Source organism: Lichenostomus cassidix, chromosome Z (assembly GCF_008360975.1).
Source record: "Lichenostomus cassidix isolate B80296 chromosome Z, HeHo_3.0, whole genome shotgun sequence".
Lineage (NCBI taxonomy): Eukaryota > Metazoa > Chordata > Aves > Passeriformes > Meliphagidae > Lichenostomus > Lichenostomus cassidix.
In genome coordinates this window covers 14242207-14261137 of record NC_139511.1, presented here as the reverse complement: position 1 = coordinate 14261137, position 18931 = coordinate 14242207, and the positions used below count along the sequence as shown (strand labels likewise).

Below are 18931 nucleotides of genomic sequence, written 5' to 3'. Positions count from 1 at the left end.
AAACTTTTACTGGATTCTGTCTAGCACATTCAGTGTGTTCTCTTTTTATATATATATATATCAGACATTTCACTCCTTTAGTGTATGGCATACTGATAGATGGATGCACCCACATTAACCCTGTTGCATCAGTGTGCAGCCAGCTGTGCATTAGAAGTTGAATGACTGGGGCTTTCAAGACATGAATAAAAGTGTCCTATCATATTGTAAATGAGTTGATCTTTAATGACTTCATCTGACCATTATTTTTTCATGGCATGATCACCACTGTAAGATTTTTTTGGTTGCCAACTGTTAAACACACTATCGTGAAGTTCCTATACACCTGTAGTTTCAGTTTTTAAATGTATCTTCCCTGAGTGTAAGCAAAAATGGTGAAGGACCCAGAAGAAAAGCTTTGCCTTTGGACTTCAGTGTCTCCTAGTTAATAAATTAACACTGGTTTGCTACACATCTACAGCTGCTTGCCTATGTTAGAGAAGGACTGGAAGGTCTCAGATCCATACAGAATTGAATTCTTTCTTCATCTCTTTAGCTCATTAAAAGTCACATTGCTGTCCACAAAGGTGCAAAGGTTGAATAAAGTTTCATTTCAGATGGTGTGAATCCAATCCATCACCTGATTTTGAATTGCCATTTTGACAATTACCAGGAGCTGCATAATGCTTTGAAGGACATCCCAGCAGGATTTCTCCTTGCTGGAGAGGAGAGCTGCAGAGGTTAATCAGAACAGGTACAGCCCTCCATACTTGTTACCGCTTCTGCTCATCTCTCATTCAGCATCTGCCTAATCTATGCAGGTTCAGTACAGTACTCTCTCTCTGTGCACTCAGAATGATCTGAATAGTTGTCAACGTCTCGATCAAGGCACAGTTCTAATTAGATTTCTCTGTCATAGTGGAAGGAAACATACTTGGAAAGTTGCTCCATGTCATATTTCAACTACCATCAGTAGCTGTTTTTAATGACACTTCTGTTATGGTTAAAAAAAGGACATATTTCTAGTGAACTTCATACTTTTACTTAAGACAGACTTTTGGAGCAAAGGTGAAGACCAAAAAGCTTAGCCCAAAATGTAAAGGCATGAAAGTAAAGGTTAGAAAAATTTAAATACTTAAATATAGGAGCTTAAAATGGAAACTGGTGCACCTCTTTAGCCATGGTTATTTTCCATACTAATCTACCTGTCTATATGAAACAGATGAAGGCAGACACATTCTCAACTTTGAGCTGTTTTTGCAGTCAGAGAAGAGGATGACTTTAACAAAGTAATTACTTGCATGATAATATTAACAATATTGGCAGAAAAATTAATGCCACCGAGTACAAAAAGTATGCAAGACAAATAGGGGTAGGGATCAGGAACACTGAAATGTGAATATACAGTTAACAATATTTAATTATTATATTAATAATTAAATAATAATGTGGGGCTTGTTATGTAAATGATGGCTGCCTGAGGCCAAAAGTTCTCAATAGCAAAGCTAATAAGATATTAAAAACACCCCACATAACTGTTTTATCTGCTCATGAGAAAATCCACACTGAAAATGTTTCCTGTTCTAACAGCAAAACAAAACATATTCCATAATGCAAGCATGAAGAGGATGTATTACCTGCACAGCATTTACAGCTAGGAAAATGATAAGAAGAAGAGATGCTTGAGGAGAAAAACTTGCTAAACAGAGGTTTTTACATGGACCACAGCACTCCATGTCCCGCATGCTGATTTCTCAAGCAAACCTGTTGCCAAGAGAAATTTTTTCTTGGACTGTAGAATTCATAGGATGTGCTTGGCTTGCATCAAGAACACAGCAGTTTATTCCCCACACAAAGAGCTCTATCTAGCTAGGCTGGATATAAAGAGAAAGACTGCTTCACTAATTATTTATACAAAGATAGCTGCTTTCTGGAAGAGTTGTAGGAACAGGAAGTTGGTTTACTTTTGGTTCTTACTGTGTTTTTGACTTTCAGGGCTGTCAGACTCTACTGAAAACCATCTAGACTTTCACTCACAGGAAGGTAATTCACAAGTAATTTTTTCCCCCTCAGAACATTGATACTGCTTATTTAGTAATAATAACCATAAAGCATTTCTATAAAGAACAATCTTTACTTGGACAAAGAATTTGTCTCCCAACATGTCCCACTGGCTTTTGAGACTACTTGTATGAGCAAGGAGTACACCGCAATTACCAGCATCAACCTTGCTGCAGATGTTTGCACTTGTGAGAAGAATATTCTTACATGTCCTGGAAATGCATTACACTTATATGTTCCAGCAAACAGTGTTTTTTTCAAATCAAAATGACTACTTTTATGAGTCAAGTGGAACTTATTCATAAGTGTTTTCAGATTCAAGTCAACTGGTTTTTACATTATGCGCCTCCTTCTTTCCCTTCTTCTATCCATATGTAGACCAAGGCATTGAAATACTGAAACAAGATTAGCAATGGGAGTAAGACAAAAAGAAATGTTCCTGGTGTTTTATATACTGTCATCCACATCCTCTCACTTGTTCATGAAATGCAGCCACAATAGGGAATACATGAAATAAGTTCCCAGCAGTTTAAAGCAAAGCTTTAAGGGGGTGAGAGAAGAAAGAAAAATGCAGCCAGTGAAAAAAGAACTAACATCTTGGACAGGCAGAATACTGTGGATCTGCAGTCACCTACGACCGTAAACTGAACCTTACTTTATTTTAAGAACATTTTAAGGGCCTGTGGGATTGGGTCTCAGTATAGGCTCTGGGATTAGCATTCCACTTGTTCAAAGTAGCATGGAATTTTAATGAATACGAGTAGTCAGAGTTTCTGCTCTCTCCCAGAGATTTGTTTATTTGCTAATTTAGAGACATGTTTCACATCTGACTTCAGTGGTGCATTTGTACAAGCACCACACTGAGGCAATGGTTAAAAAATCTGATGCTGAGAAAAGTGGCATCTGTGAGCCTTATATAGCCCTAGATACACACATAAATGTTTTCACAGCTTAAATAATAAGATAATAAAATACCACAATAAACACAAAGGTCTGGCACAAAGTGTCCAGTCCACTTTGCTGTTGTGAGGTGTTACTGCATTTAAAATAATGGAAAAAAAATCAAGATATTATTCAAGTTTCTGTTCTAAATGCATGACTGTTTTTCCTTCGGAAATGAGTCTCTAGGACATGATTATCTTAGCACCTGTTTTTGTCAAACAAAATTATTATATTGAAATACCTCAAGGGGAGGTGGTTATTTAACTGAATTTGGTAAAGCCAAACAACTATTTTTCAAGGTCTACATCTTAGTGACTCCTTGTCTTTATTGCAGGTTTTTATTTCTTAAATATTTTCCCTTTAAAATCTCCCTTTAGAGCTGTAGGGACCCACCAGCAGAAAAATGATAGGAGCTGGGTAAGAAACTTCTTGGTCTTGTGGCTATCTGAAAGACTTAATGTAGCCTGAGAATCAAGACACTTGACCCAAATCTAAAATTTTTTTAAGTGGTTTATATGCCTTTAAAAAGACTAATCAAGAAATTTGGTTTTAGCCTTAAGAGAAGACACTCTGAGATGTGTAGTAGATGCTTTGGGACAAAGTTTTAAGCCTTTCATTGACATTTGCTTCGGCAAAAAAATAAGTAGCTGTCTATATAAAATCTGGTCACACAGTCCTGAAAATCTGGCTGTATTCTTTCTGTTAATCAAAACCAGACAATAATATGCAATGTGGTCTTTTTTATTTCAATAGCATGACATATTTTGGATATTAGCTGCTTCTTAAAATGACTATAAATTTCAACAAATTCCAGGAAGGACAATAGCTTCAAACAAAAGTGGAAATACCTCACCACAATACCTAATCTTCCCAGAGCATTTCATACAGCACTTCTGGAGCTTAACTGCACTGTCTAGTGCAATTTCTAGAGCTACAAAAATCTGTTCTCTGTCATTTAATCTATCACATAATGTCACAGGTCATAGTATAGTAAATGCTTATTTGCTGAATTTTAATATTTATGCTTTTGTTGTAGTTTAAAATAGTCATTTAAAAATATAAAAATTCTATAAACAGCTGGAGCACAGCAAAGTTTTGGTAAAACCTGGCTAGATAACATATTCTCTTCATGATACAGTCAGCAGAGTGAATATTCATAGCTGAAGTTGTGTTCCCAGAAATACGAAATTTGTAACAGTCATGAGATTGTATCCTTAAAACATTATAGGAAACAATTTTTTAAAAACAGCTATTTGTGAGGTTAATGACTCAAACGTGACTCAAACAAATTGACCACTTAACTGCCAAAGGTGTGCACACCCATCACTGAAGGCAACTGCTGGTTGATGAACAAGGTAAGAGAAGAGGCTGATAAGAGATAAATCCTGTGAGGAAGTATAGTGATTTTTATTATGCCAATGTCCTCTCTTACATAATGACTCTGAAGAGAAAGCTCCCCTCTGGAAGGGTACAGGAATTTCACAAGTTGTCTGAAGATATTCACCTCTTTCAATGTGCCACAGTTGATTCAACTGTGTTGACAGGAGAGGCAGCTGTAATATCTTAAACAATTGAAGTGTTCCATGATTCCCAGCATTACATCATTCATTGTGAAGATCCCTGCCCCTGGGGAGGTACCTGTGCGTTCCCACCTGACCCTCAGTGAATACAAAACCAATGGACTCAGATATTTTGTGGGCTTTCCCCACTCCTGACAGATCAAGACAGTGACCATCACTTCGACCAACAGACATCAAAACTGCAACAATAAAGTCTTCTTGTAGCATCCAACAGGTGGTGACTCTATACCATCCTACTTTCTTTTTCCTATTTCTTTCATTCTATCTCTGCCTCACTTTTCTGTTAAATAAAAATCCATTCTATTGACTTTGGCATATGGACTTGTTTGCAATCACCAGATCTCAACACTATATAATTGCCTTTTAAGTCAATTACTGTGTTGGTTCTCCTCGTGACTCTACTCTCCCCAAACTGTATCAGCTAAGCTTTTAATTATTATTTCCCAAACAAGAAAATAAAACCAATGAAAAATCAAGAGCAAAGTTCACATGCAAAGATTATAATCCTCTGCGTACTTCTCCATATGTGAGCATATTCAGGAGAGCGTTCTTATTGACGTAGGTGCTGCTACTTTGAATGGTGCTTTTTTAGTTAGTAAAGTCAGTAGCAGTAAAGCCTTCAACTTGGTAACAAGAAGTCAACTGTGCATTTGAATCCTTAATTTTGAGGCTATAAATGGCCACTTTAGATTTCCAGCAAAAACAATGAGATTGTTTTCAGCTCTGCTCTACCAAGGAGGCATGTTTTTAATTTTCTTCTTGTATATACAATTAAAACCATTCCAGCTGCAGAACTCTGCCCTGCATTCACTTCTGAAACAGAGTGTGAGAGATGTCACTCAAGAAAAAAGATTCTGTCCCTCCTAGGGACAAATAATGAAAGAAAAACCTTGTAGTGCAGCATTTCTCACTGGACTTCTATTAAAAGTTTAAATTAATTGGCTAATTGCTAATACTTGACTCAGTGTGCATTAAATGTCTTGAAGAGATGTCTTGTCATGAGAGGTATTTTTCCCTTCTCTATGGAAAAGATGGAATTATTACCTTTGTCCTAGTTTTGGCCAGGGTATGGAGGTTATTCTATAGGCAGTATAGAATAATGCCTCAGATAGTTGCTAGGGCCATAGGGAAGAGACTCTATGGCTTCCAAGAAGGGCATAGCTTCTGACTGAAAAGAAGTGGTGGCGTTGTCCACCATTGTTCATTTTCTTAGGGTCCTTGGTGAGAATCCTTGCATGTGAATCACCCTCTCTTTTGCATACTTTTGTTGTTAATATTGTTGGTGTTACTGTCCGTTTTCTTATCCCATTGCTGTTTCCAGTAAACTGTTCTTATCTCAACCAGTAATCTTCACCACCTCTGCCTCCAACTCTCAACTCCATCCTGCTGGAGTGGGAAGCGGGGAGTGAGCTAGTGGTGTGTGGTTTGGGAGAGTCTTGGAGGGGAATGCTGAATTGAGAAGTATCATTCCTAAACCCTGACACGCTTTCAGCAGGCAAGTGATAAGGAATTGCATGTGTGGAGTATAGGCAGGTTCTCTTCTTGCTGTAGAGGATTTCCACCAGTGCCTGTGTTCTTGTTGAGTAATAATGAGATACCATAATGAAACAGTAGAAGATGTATGTCAGATGGTTCTCCAATAACATTAGGAAAAAAGCAGCTGATGTATGGGATATTGAAGGCAGATTAAGTTGTTAATGTATATTAGTATATTCTTAATTTCCTTTTAATTGAAAAAGACATATTGACTTTAATTAAAACCATTTCACAGGAACTGTCAATTAGCACATGTCAAACTAGTTAATTCAGAACAGAATTCTTTTAATTAGGGTCTGCTTTCCTTTAACTGTGGGGCCAATGAAATCAGCCTTTCCTTATCAAGACTTTAAATGTCTCTAAGAAATACAATACAAATCTCTAAAAACTGTTATCTATTATTAGAAGCCCATATGGGTAACATTAAAATGATGGTGCTGGCATTGTTCATGCCACAGAAATCAGAGTTTCCTTTATGACTGTTTGGAAAAAAAAAGAAAAGGAAAAAGATGGCTTTGAAGAAAGACTATTTTAAATACACAGATTTATCCTACATTAAAGAGACTACAAAATTTATGACATGGATGCTCACATTTAAATTATTTAATATGTCTGCTTAAATAAATGGGCCTATTCAAATGTGCTGGGTGTTCTATCAGCCAAAGACACATAAAACATTTTCAAAGCATGAAGTAATGTTCTTCCCTTAAACGAACTATAATCAATAGGAGAAAAGAGACTAGATTTATTTATTTCTTTTGGACAATATAAAACCAGCTTCGTTAACTTTCATTGCATGTGAAGATTTAATGCTGATTGTTAATCCAGTGGTTGCGAACATCAGTGTGCTAGTGTAATCTCAGTTATCAAACAGCATATAGTCCCTGTCTTGACTTTCACATAGTTTCTGAATATGTATCTAGGTTGCTGATGGGTCTCCGCCTCTTGGCTGATGTACTGGTGTAAACACCTTCTCCATGGTTTCTCGGAACTGCCACGTGCAATGATAAGGCTGATAATGCTGGTCACATCCCTTCAGGAGTAAGAAGGGCTGAGAAAAATATAACAAATTATAAAAGGAATAATTGCAAAACCTAGACTTAGTCTAATCATACAGGGTTTAGCCACTGTTTTACTGACCTCTGTCAACATAGGATTACAGAGATTAGTGAAAGGAATACTTAATAACTGAACTGTGGATTCCAAAGAGGATTATCTGGTAAGATATTTCATGTATCCTGATGGTTTGTTGAATATATTAGGAACCTGATTATGGGCCTGATTAACTCAACAATAAAAGAAGAATCATTCCCCAAAATTGAGTATAACTGGTGTGCATTAAAATTTAATGTGCCCTAGAAGTACACTTTACCTAGGATCCTACCCATACCAATTTTTCCCCCAGGGCAACTCTCTAGTATGTGGTGAGTAGTGTAGTTGTAAGAGGGCCATGTATTAAAATCTATGTTAAGGTTTCCACAAAGCTTTGAGAAGTGGATGATATTATCTAGATGATCTGCAAAACTGAAATATTGTGTCCCAGGAGTTCTTCAGGTCAAGTGGGAGGCTGTGTAGACATGTCACTTCACTGTCCAGCCTCCTGTGTGAAGTGTACCCTGAGTATAACTAATAGCTGAAGTTCTACTTTTACATGTGACTGTAGATTGGTAACATAAGACCCTAATATTTATTCATTAATCTCACTGTGGTCCATATTAAATCTGTGCTTATCAATTTAAATGCTTACCATAATTTAGAATCCATTCAGCAGATCTAAGTAATTTTGGCACTGAATTGCATAATTCAACTTATTTTATAACACAGCAGAAACAGTGTTTTGCATTTTTATCATCTTGCTCAATATATTGTTTGTTTAAAAATGGCAATTAGCAATAACTTTTCTTTTAAAATCACTCCTACAGGGGCTATGCATGGGAAGTATCATCATGTTCACCACAAGGGCTGTAAAACCTTAGGTGAACACCTTTATTGCTCACATATTATCTGTTACATTGAAATTCAAACTGTAGAAATATTTAAACTGTTTAAATTACAAGAAGTTCTCAGATTATCATGAAATCTTTAATCTTTACAGTATCCCAGTCAGATGGTTAATTATCGATGTAGTTCATACACAACAGCAGGAACAATGGAGAAATAGTTTTATAGAGGAAAAGTAACATACCCAACCCTCACACAAAGCCAGTTAGAAAGGGAATTGAAAGCAGAAGATCCTGATTTGCTGAAGTTGCATGATCATCCCTCCAAATACACCAAAGCACCTCTCAGCATAGCATACTACGTGCCATGCTGTCAAAGCAGGGCAAAATATTCCTTTTTTTTTTTTTTTGCAATTAATACTAATGTGACTCATTGCTTACCAACAGCCCTAATATTTACAACACCTATGGATCTCATGACTTAGTGGCAAGCTTTGACTTCAATTAAACCTGGCAGTTTCTGATAGCAAGAAATCATTACAGAACTTCAAAAGCACTTGAACTGCAGCAAAATCTTTACAATTATCTATATAATATCTTTCAGCCTTTGTTGGCTCCTTGATCTTCTGTGGAAGCCTCAACCTCTCTGTCAACTTTGTTCTGTAAGAAGTCGAACCTTAAAGCCTGCTATTAAAATATATTTATATATGAAAATGCTGCCATATACAATGGATTTCACCCAGTCTGACATTCTTTTTGGGAAAAATGCTTGATAAAAGTTGCCCATGTGAATCATGTACTGTTAATGTATTGTTCATGAATCAAACGGAGAGCCATTTAAAAATTACTAGCATTACAGAAATGTAATAGCTTTCTAGCAGATTATTTAAATGACTGTAGCTCTGATTTCCAATCACTTTATCCAAACAGCTATGGCAGAACTATCCCTGAAAAGCGAGTAACTTTCTGATTAAACGCTTTTGTTGTTGGATTTAAGAAATATTTTAGAAGAGAGAATTTCTCAATTATGTATTCATCTTTCAGAGCATGGGCATAGAGGGTGTAACAATACAATCCCACAACCCCAGATGAAAGCACTGAGAGTTTGGAGTATTCATTCCATTCCTACAATCACAGTGAAAAAAGCCTTTAAACACATCCAGAGCAGAAAAAACAATTTGTTCGGACTGACCAGTATTGAGCTCTGTTCCTTGGGAGCCTTTGGTCCCTGCAGCTTGCCTTGCCTGCTACTTCTTCCTGTTTCAAGGAGGACTTTTAGTCATGACAGCTGTGCTTGTTTTAAATCATTACAGCAACTGGTGTGCAGCTCCCAAAGATGGAGCCCTCTCCCATTAAACTGGGAGAGTTCCTTGCTGAAAGTTTTCTAGACTTCTGTTTGCTACCATTGTTTTGAAGCATAGCCCAGATTTTTTTAAAACCTACTGTCTTTGGGACAACTGTGTCTTCTGCTGGCTATTTTTGAGGAAACCAATCTTTGTGTTAAACAACAAAAACTGCATAGTGGAAAAATAATGCTAAGACACCTAACACAAGCGTAATTATTTGCAATGTTGTTCACTAGCTGTAAACAAAGACAGTCAGATGGCTGTCCCATCATCTTGAAGAAAGGACCTATGGACCATACGCCATTCACTGATCATAGATGAGGTTTTGTTGCTCGTTTTGCTCCCATTGTGTCTATGAGCATATTCCTTCAGGTCATATTGTCTCACACTACAGCAATGTTAACTACTTCTTTATGAAACAATTCTCCAAGCATAACTGAACCATTTGAGTTGTTAACCTATATTTAAGAAGATTTCAAATCTGCGCATTGTATTTTGCAGTGAAGTCATAAAAATATGCCAACATGAGCACATCTAATGAGGAAAATGTTGCATGCAGATATCTGCTTCCCTATTATCCCATAAAATATATTTTTATTTATATGAGTAATGTTAGACACAAACATTTTACCAAAACCCCATTCATTCAGGAAATATATAAACACAATGAACTTAATAGAAGAAAGTATTTTAAAACATATTTTAATGTTTACAAAATGAAAAAGAAATTAAGAAAATGTTCTAAAGCACTTTTCTCCCTCATGATGAGAAAGAAATATAGGTTATCAGCCGGCATATTATTTGTGATGTGGCAGTGAAGTGAAATTTGTGCCTCACACCATGCATTTTTTACAGGATAAAATGGAGTATAATTTATTTTTTTTTTTATTTGAAGGTTCTGTCTAGGCACATTGGCTACCAATTTTATTTTCATTGCAGTGCATGGATAGCAAAGTCACATATCCTTATGTTAATGCAGAATACACAGGAAAGGAAAAGGAAAGTATAATTTTTGTTGTTGCTTTTGTCATTTGAAATTTCCATAGTGTCTATGCACATTGGATAGCATTTCATTTTTACTGCAATGCACTGATAGCAATGTCACATATAATTAAATTAACACCAACCCAGAAAAAATAAAAGGAAAACCAGATTCCACACCCCCACCTCCCATCGCTATTACCATTGTTTGAAATTTTTCAGATTGTATGAAGAGGATTCCTGGAAGGTGGTGAAAATACCAAAAGATCTTATCTACATTGTAAAAAAAGGTATAACAGTATATGTGCTTTGCTCCATCTGAGAGTGGATAGAAAATAAAGTGCTACTCACATTTCTTATCAGTGGGATACAAGTCTGTTCCATATCTAAACAGTTAATGTAGAAACAGCCATTTCTCAGGAAAATTGGAATAGTAACAGAATTTAATGTCCCCAAATCAGTATTTTATTAAAGTGCTTATCTCACGCATCCCAAAATGATTTGTGTGTCCACGTCACTCCCGAGTAGAGAATGTGACACCCTCTTTAGGCCATGTAGGGTTAATTTGTGGTTGTGGTGGACTCATTCCTCATCAATGTCTTGTGTAAATAACAGCAAGTAGGATGGACGTGGTGCCCACCTACATGGGGACGACCAGACAGCTGTATGGCTTCTCTCTTTTGCATGGTATGTCATTTTACAAGTTAGCACAAACAGCAGACAGGAGTGCAGCCCTTGGGCTAACTTTGGGGAATTTGTGCCTTAATATGGTGATCTATTGTGAGCAACAGATGTTTCAATTTTGGAGAGAAAAGATGTCAGCTTGCTTTATTTTATAATTTGTTATTACAATTTGCGTATCATGCCCATCACTGCCTCTTTATCACTGACCTTTGCAACAACTAAGTTGTGGTCCTGTAAATCAACTTCCATATTTAAAGAGCCACCCTTAGACAGACAGATATAGGGATGCCAACAAGAGATGTCAAACTCCAATATGGTCCTTCATCTACAGCTTGGGTAGTTCTATTAGTCTTGAGATACATCTTAAACACTGCAGCTTGCACCCTGCTCTTTAGGCAGAATACCATAAGCTGGTCAACAAAGCTAGTGAAAGGACTGGAAGACATGTCCTTTGAAGAGCAGCTAAGCACTCTGGAAGAGTGTTTGGAGAAAAGGAGGCTGAGGGATGAGCTCATTGCTGCCTACAGCTTTATGAGAAAGGGAACTGGAAAGGCAGGTGCTGATCTCTTGTTCCTGGGATCCAGCAGGACAGGTGGGAATGGTTCAAACCTGTGTAATGGAAAGTTTAAGCTTGCCATTAGGAAGTATTTTTTAATTGAAAGGGTGGCCAAATACTGGGACTAGAGGGATGCTCTGTCAGTGGCATCCTGTCAATGTTTAAGAGGCATTTAGGTAATGTGCTGAATAATATGTTTTAGCCCATTATTTAATTAAATAACTTTAATTAGACCTGAAGAGGTGAGGCAGGCAGACTAGGTAAGTGTCGCAAGTCCCTTTCAACTGAAATATTAGTCCCCTCCCCTCCCCTCCCCTCCCCTCCCCTCAACTCCCCTCCCCTCCCCTCAACTCCCCTCCCTTTCACAGGCCTTTGGAGAGGCTTTTAGTAAGGTGAGATAAAACAGTTTCCAGGCTCTTCCACTCTTGACATAGAGTAGAACAAGAAAGGAACTAGACAGAGATTTGTGGTATACATGAATCAACCGGAATCTTGAAGGACAAGATAACCTTGCCCAACAAAGCTTTAATGAAAGCTGCATGACATTAAATGACTACAGATGTATGTAATAGATTTTGTGGTGTCGCAACAGGCTACATGGCAATAAGCCACCTGAACACAGAAATATGTGACAGCTAGCATAGTATACATTTTTAATGCATTTCCTTGTGTGGGGCTTGGAAAAGCCTCCTCCTCACCCACTGTCACAGGTTACTCGTGTATAAAAGCAGCAGCACTCTTTCTTCAAAATATCACAGATCATGAAAAACATAAAAGAAAGACTGGCCAGAGGAATCCCACGAGTCCTTTCATTCACACTGAATTTGAGGTGTCAGCTCCTGTACTGCTGCTGCTGCTGTTCCTTGGATGGTGTCTATGAAAAGTGACACCCTCAATCATCTAACTCAAGGGCAGTGGGGATGGCTTGCTTTCGCAGAGTCATTTGCAGTGTTGGGCATAACCCCTGATGATGCCTGTGTCCTTTTCCCTCCTGCACCTCAAGTGAGACAGAACAAGTGTGAAATATTTCATAGTAGGTGTTAGAGAAAGAGGGATAATGCAGCAGTTTTGGAAGAAGTGCTAAATGGAAATATACAGCTAAGGTCTTCATCTGGAGAGGAAACCCAAACCCATCCTTTCCTTGTGAGCTGCAGGAAGAACAGAGAGTGTGTAGTGAGGCATTGTAGAAGGCAAATTTTAGCTTGTTTCTAAAGGTCTCCGTATGTTTTTATTTGTGTTTTCAGTATTCCTCTTGGCTGTACTGGAACTTCTTTGTTCTGTATTAGCACCTCCCAGAACATTTTTAAGTTATAAAGAACATACAAATTAACTATGATTTTTTTCCCCTCTCAAAGTTTTTGTTAAGCTCAGTGGGACTAATTCCCTATTGTTCTGCACCTTGTGTAGGTCTTTATACTGGTGCCAAATGGCTGTGAAGTGCTGGCTAAAACTACAGACATATCTTTGACTAATCAAGCTTGAAGTCTGGGATCACACACCAGAAATTTGTGTCCAAATCTTACATCTGTAGCGTGGGCTGAGCCTTTCCAGATGGCAGGTGATACTGCAGGTATTAATAAACCACTTTCTCTTCCACTATTATTTCTGTAACAAAATTCTTGTTTGGTTTCTAAAGCATATTTAATCACTGTATTTCCTGCCTTTTTTTTGACAGTCACCACAAACACTGGCAGGAGACTGACTTACAATGGAAAGTAATAGCAGAAAAAATGGATTTTTCTCAATATGTTGAATACACTGCCAAAATCCCTTTGCAATCCACCTGCAGTCTGAAGACTTACTGTTACAGAGAAAACAAAGTTAAATAACCAACTATGGACTTTATCTACTACTCATATGCTAAAAAAAACAACCCAGAAGATAAGAAAACAATTTTTAATTAATACTCAAACTTATATTCATAGAAGAAATTATTATTTGTCTGTGATAAATTTCTCCATGAATTATTATTCTTCCTCTGGAATAACTGTAATGGATGGTGATACATACTGGTACTCAAACAAATTTAAATTTTTTCTGTCAGAAAATTATCTTTAGGGCCTTCTAGTTAGCAGCTCTTTTGATGTGTTATCAACCCACACCTCTCACCTCAGAGACTCTTGAATGGAGTGTGTACTTGAACAATAACTTCTTGCACAATCTTCAGCACACAAAAATTTTTACTTTTCCTAATTTGATCATTTATGCACCTGGTAGCTGAGATACAAAGTGTCTGGTGTCATAAGGTAGGGAAAATAAAAAAACCCCCCAACTTCCCCAAAAACAACTCTTCCCTCTCCAAAAAACTGGCTTATAGTAAGCAAGAATTGTTTTTGCCCCCTTCTTTACAAATAGGAAGTATCAAATACTATAAACATTATAATGGTCTGGCAAAGTCAATTTTATCTGAAGCATATTATCAAATAGTAACAGTTGTTTTAGTAACAGCAGGAAAATTTTGCTGAATGCTGTCTTTACCACAGTCAAACACCTACTCATCTCTCACTCACAAAATACAGCATTGAAAGGAAATATCTTTGAATTGGAGAAATAAGGATTTGACCACATGTAGAAAGACAATTTTCCTACTTTGTGAACTCATGCACTGATTAAAAAAGAAGCAATTATAATTTTTCAGCAGATTAGCTGTAAGTTTATTAAAACAATTGTCTGACACTCTATATTGTCACATTTTATTTCATACTTATTATGAAATTAAAACACAAAGATGAATCTAGTTTAAGAAAATATCTTCAAACTTCAGTTGTAAGAGAGCTGTATTAAAGCAAATATTCAGATTAATTGGTGATGGGATCATTTAATGCCTAACAGTGAAGAAGAAATTGCTGACTAAGTCAGTGGAGGGAGAAATTTCGGGCTCCTCACTCTCTCTTTGCAATCACTTCCCCAAATGTTTATACCCATAAATACTGACTAAAAATCACTTAAAATATTTAATCTGATGTTATTAAAGTTCTTGCTGATTGTTTGCTATGTTTGACTGGCTTATGTAAGTACTTTAAACTAGTGCATTTTCTGAAACTAACTTTCAAAAGACGAGGTTAAAGGCTAGTTAAAAACATGTGTGTTGATTATAAAATGAACAGAATCGCTCTAAATTATTTCAAAATTTATGTAAAAATGAGTGTATCAATGTACACTAAAGCATCTGATTATTTATACCCAAATTTTAAAATTGTAAATATATAATAATTAACCAGTAATTTTGAAATAGATAATTTTCCTCTATGTTTTATTACATTTAATAACCAAAATCTTCATGCTAGCATGTTCTACACATGACATGCAAATGTCTAGTGAAACAAATAAAGACAATGCATGCTGGTACTCCTTTGAAAGCAACTTGCAATGAGAAAACACTCTTAAAAGATTTGATCTGTCACAATGGGTAGCAGAATATGAAAATTAAAAGAAACAGTTATTGGAATGCACCAGAAATTCAACAAAAAAGTCTTTGATAAGGGTTATATTTCTGGACATCTAGTACAAGCAATTATTGATAATAATCACATTTCCTTTCATTGATGACTATCAGAGTTATCAAAATGGTAGTCTGCTGAGGGTTTGCAATTTTCCTGGTATACTAAAGAAGTTGAAAGAAAATTATTTGAGAAGAACACTATTACTGTTCTGCCCTAGATTTGCGATTATACTCGTAGTAGGATCTGATTTCATGTTGTGCCATCAAGTGACTGTGTGTATTACCCCACAACTTTCTACCTGCCAATTCAAAGATGGGCCCAGAAGGAAAGTGCTCACTGAACTGAATATTTCTCTCCTGCTCTCAAAACATTACCTCAGAGCATTTATTGTAGGACACCACAGTCACACATGGGGAATTCCTTGCAGCATAACAAGATGATAAGGAATGATCTGCAGACTTCCAGAGGGTGTCTCCTGCTCACACATGGTGCTGCAACTTGTGCTCTGCAGGTGGAAGTTACCTCCTGTTAATAGTTGATGCTGCAATACATGCTAGTCTGTTTTTGTGGCAGATAATGTTGGTTTACTTTAGCCATTGTTTTGGTGAGCAGAAAACAGGCTAACACTGGTCTCTGATTTTTCAGACACACTTCAAAAACAGCTACTGCCATGATCACAAAGAAATAGCAATCCCTTTCCATAAACTCAATTTGTTCATAACCTTTTGACATAGACCATAAATAGCCTTCTTATAATTCACACACATGAACACATGTAAAAATTATAAGAACAATATATATAATATTTACTTTACAAAAATACAAACTAATGTGCCATATAAACAACCCATCTATTAAGAAAGAGTTAATTTCCTGTTCCAAATGAAATCCGGATTGCATGCCTAGCTGATCCGCTTGCTGTGACACTGTACTGGTTGCAGGTACAAAATAGTAGCAAGGAAAATATTAATCAGTTGGCACTGGGGCTGCTTCTGCAAAAGTTATACAAGAGAAAAAATGAAGAGGAGGCCGAGATCTGGATCATGGAAAAGCTTGTATGATTTTCTGGACCAGATTGTGAAGTTTAGAAATGAAGAAATATTTAAATGGAAGAAATTTTTATTTTTGAGAATTTTTCTCAGTGAGTTCATTTTATATGTTTTATTTGCACACAATTAGTATGATAATAATAGAAAAAGTTGCTAGAAGAACATGTCAAAGTTCCACAGTGCTAAATCAGAAAACACTTATTGGAGAGAATAATTTTTCCTCTGCTTCATACCTAAAACCCAGGTATCCTACAGGAATATAAAACAAAATAAGAGTTTGGTTACCTAACTTCTTTTTTGTAACCAATTCTCCATTGAGATGTGAAGACTGGAAAAGATATCTGATGAACTGGATGTTTTAGTTTTTAAGTAATATAATTAGAAGTGTTGGTGACAGGGCAGAAAAGCAACTGAAAGTGGTATATGTAAGAAAATACTGAAATTTGTTACTTTTCAATGTTACCACAATTTCTTGCTGAACATTCATAGAAAGAAAAATTATTACATTCATAAAATATTTGTCTTCTGTTCAACATAATGAGAAAATATTTTTGTCTTCCAGATGCAATGATGTTGATTGGTATTTTCAAAGGGAAAAAAAGAGTTGTTAAACAATAGGAACAGGCAAACCATTTCCACTGCTGGAGATGGCCATTTCACTCTTTTAATCTTTATTAAGCATGCAACTTCTTCTATGAGAAACTGTCAGTTTGTTCTATTACCTGAGATAACACAGTGCCAAACAGTGGGAAGATGGAACAGTCAAGAAAAAGATGAGGACCATGGAAGTTCTGTTTCTTGTAGACCTTTAGGTGATCAGGGAAGTGACCCTAGAAAGAGCAAAATATTCTGGAAGCCCTCTCCTTCCCAGACATGAAGTAAGAAAACCTGATGGATAAAAGGATATTGCAAAATCAAACACATCCATCTGAAAGAATGACCAAACTCATTTATCCATTTTCATTAAAAGAGACCAAACTTCCTGGTAACACATTCAGATTTGGTGAGACTTGCAGTAAGCCAACTGCCACCACTGGGTAGTGGAAACCTGAGGATGGATCTGATCTGCAAGTTAGGTAGTGAGTTGCTGTGGAACAGCCAAAGTTGAGAAGGAAAATTCTTTCGGACTGTTAATCAGAAGAGTGGCATTTTGCATTTGCCGGTTTAGTTGAAAAGCATGCTGTTTGGTAGTGATCCACTCTTTAGTGGCATTAACTAGCTAGCAATATGTCATGACATGTAGAGGAAATGATAATTGCACAAGATATTATATTAGAAAAATAATAAAATATAGAATCATAGGTGCATCTGAGTAGGAAGAGACCCTTAAAGTTCATCTAGTCCAATCCCTGCCACAGGCAGGGACATCTTCAGCTAGATCATGTTGCTCAGAGCCCCATCCAACTGGCCTTGAATGTTTCTAGGAATGAGGTAGGCATCTACAACCTCTGTGGGCAACCTTATGCACTGTCTCACCAACCTAATCTTAAAATATTTCTTCCTCATATCTAGAATATACCTGCTTTCAGTTTAATGTCATTACCCCTTGTCCTATCATTCCACACCCTTGTCAATAGTTCCCTATCAGCTCCCTTACAGCCTCTTTAGGTACTGTAAGGTTCCTCTGGAGCCTTCTCTTACCCAGGTTGAACAAACCCCAATTTTCTCAGCCTGTCTTCTTAAGTTTGAGCCCTTTTGGATTCCTCTGGACTTGCTTCAATAGGTCCACATTCCTGTTATGCTGGGGGGCCCCAGAGCTGGACGCAGCACTCCAGGTGGGGTTTTGCCAGAGCAGAGTAGAGGGACAGAATCCCCCCCTCTACCTGCTGGCCACACTGCTTTGGATGCAGCGGGACACAGTGCAATTTCTGGGCTGAGAGTACCCATTGTTGGGGCATGTCTAGCCTTTCATCCATCAGTATCCAGGAGGAGATCTCCTAAGGACAGCTCCCAGTCCTCATGACCCCCAGTTTCTATTGATACTAGGGGTCGCCCCAACCTGGGTGCAGGACCTTGCACGTGGTCTTGTTGAACCAGATAATTACCCAGGTACCCACTTCTTGAGCTTGTCCAAGTCTCTCTGGATGGCATTCTGTCCTTTGGGCAGATTGGATTTATGGCATCAAAACACGAGCAAAGACTGAATTAGGAAATAAATACACAGTCTAAATAGACTTGAAACTATTACATGGCTCTCCACAGATATAATTAGGATTACTTACTCTCATTTGGCTCTACCTTTCAACAGAATTTTGAGTTTCTAGCCAAATGAAGGCCATTCATGTGGAGTGAGTTAGCCATAACTCCTTTGCCTTCATGTTTCCCCTAAAGCAGTTGTAAACAATTTTTTTTGGGGGCTTTTTTTAGTTTTTTGTTTTTTGTTTTCATAAGAGCTTAGGAAAGTATAAAGCTAAAGTAGGCCTCAAAAACTCAAAGAAGCTTTGGAGTTGATACTCTTCCAGTATCAGACATAGATTAGAGCATACATTGACAGGCCAGGAGCAGTTAAAAATGAAAAATCACATAAGCTGTGAGAAATCAAAATAGTCAGAGATCTTTAGAACAGATATAATATTATTATTACCGGTGCAAATGGTATATGTGCAGACAATATCATGTGCTAAAGAGGGGGACAGACAGGTTGAATGTTGATTTTCCCTGTTCCTTCATTTCTTCCTTTCACTACTTCATTAATCCTGATGTCAAAGGAGTGTGGTTGCTGTCATTTCACTGGAGTTTTAGCAAGCTAATGGGGATTCTGAAAATTAATCTGTGATGTTGCACCATACTTCAGTGGACTATGCTTCCAAATAAAATTTCCAAACCATCGCTAT

General features: G+C 37.1%; 2 long non-coding RNA genes across 3 annotated transcripts in view; both read left to right on the top strand.

The window, feature by feature from the left end:
• Nucleotides 1-10655, top strand: part of LOC146424413 (uncharacterized) — a 46159-nt gene extending 35504 nt beyond the window's left edge. The window contains exon 3 of the long non-coding RNA XR_014847009.1: nucleotides 10588-10655. This is a non-coding gene — a long non-coding RNA (uncharacterized LOC146424413). The remainder of the gene's footprint in view (nucleotides 1-10587) is intronic.
• The window catches only part of LOC146424412 (uncharacterized), a 58511-nt gene extending 42665 nt beyond the window's left edge, over nucleotides 1-15846 (top strand). For both annotated transcript variants that reach the window (XR_014847008.1, XR_014847007.1), the window contains 2 exons: nucleotides 13013-13163; nucleotides 13281-15846. This is a non-coding gene — a long non-coding RNA (uncharacterized LOC146424412). The remainder of the gene's footprint in view (nucleotides 1-13012; nucleotides 13164-13280) is intronic.
• Nucleotides 15847-18931: the final 3085 nt, after the last annotated feature.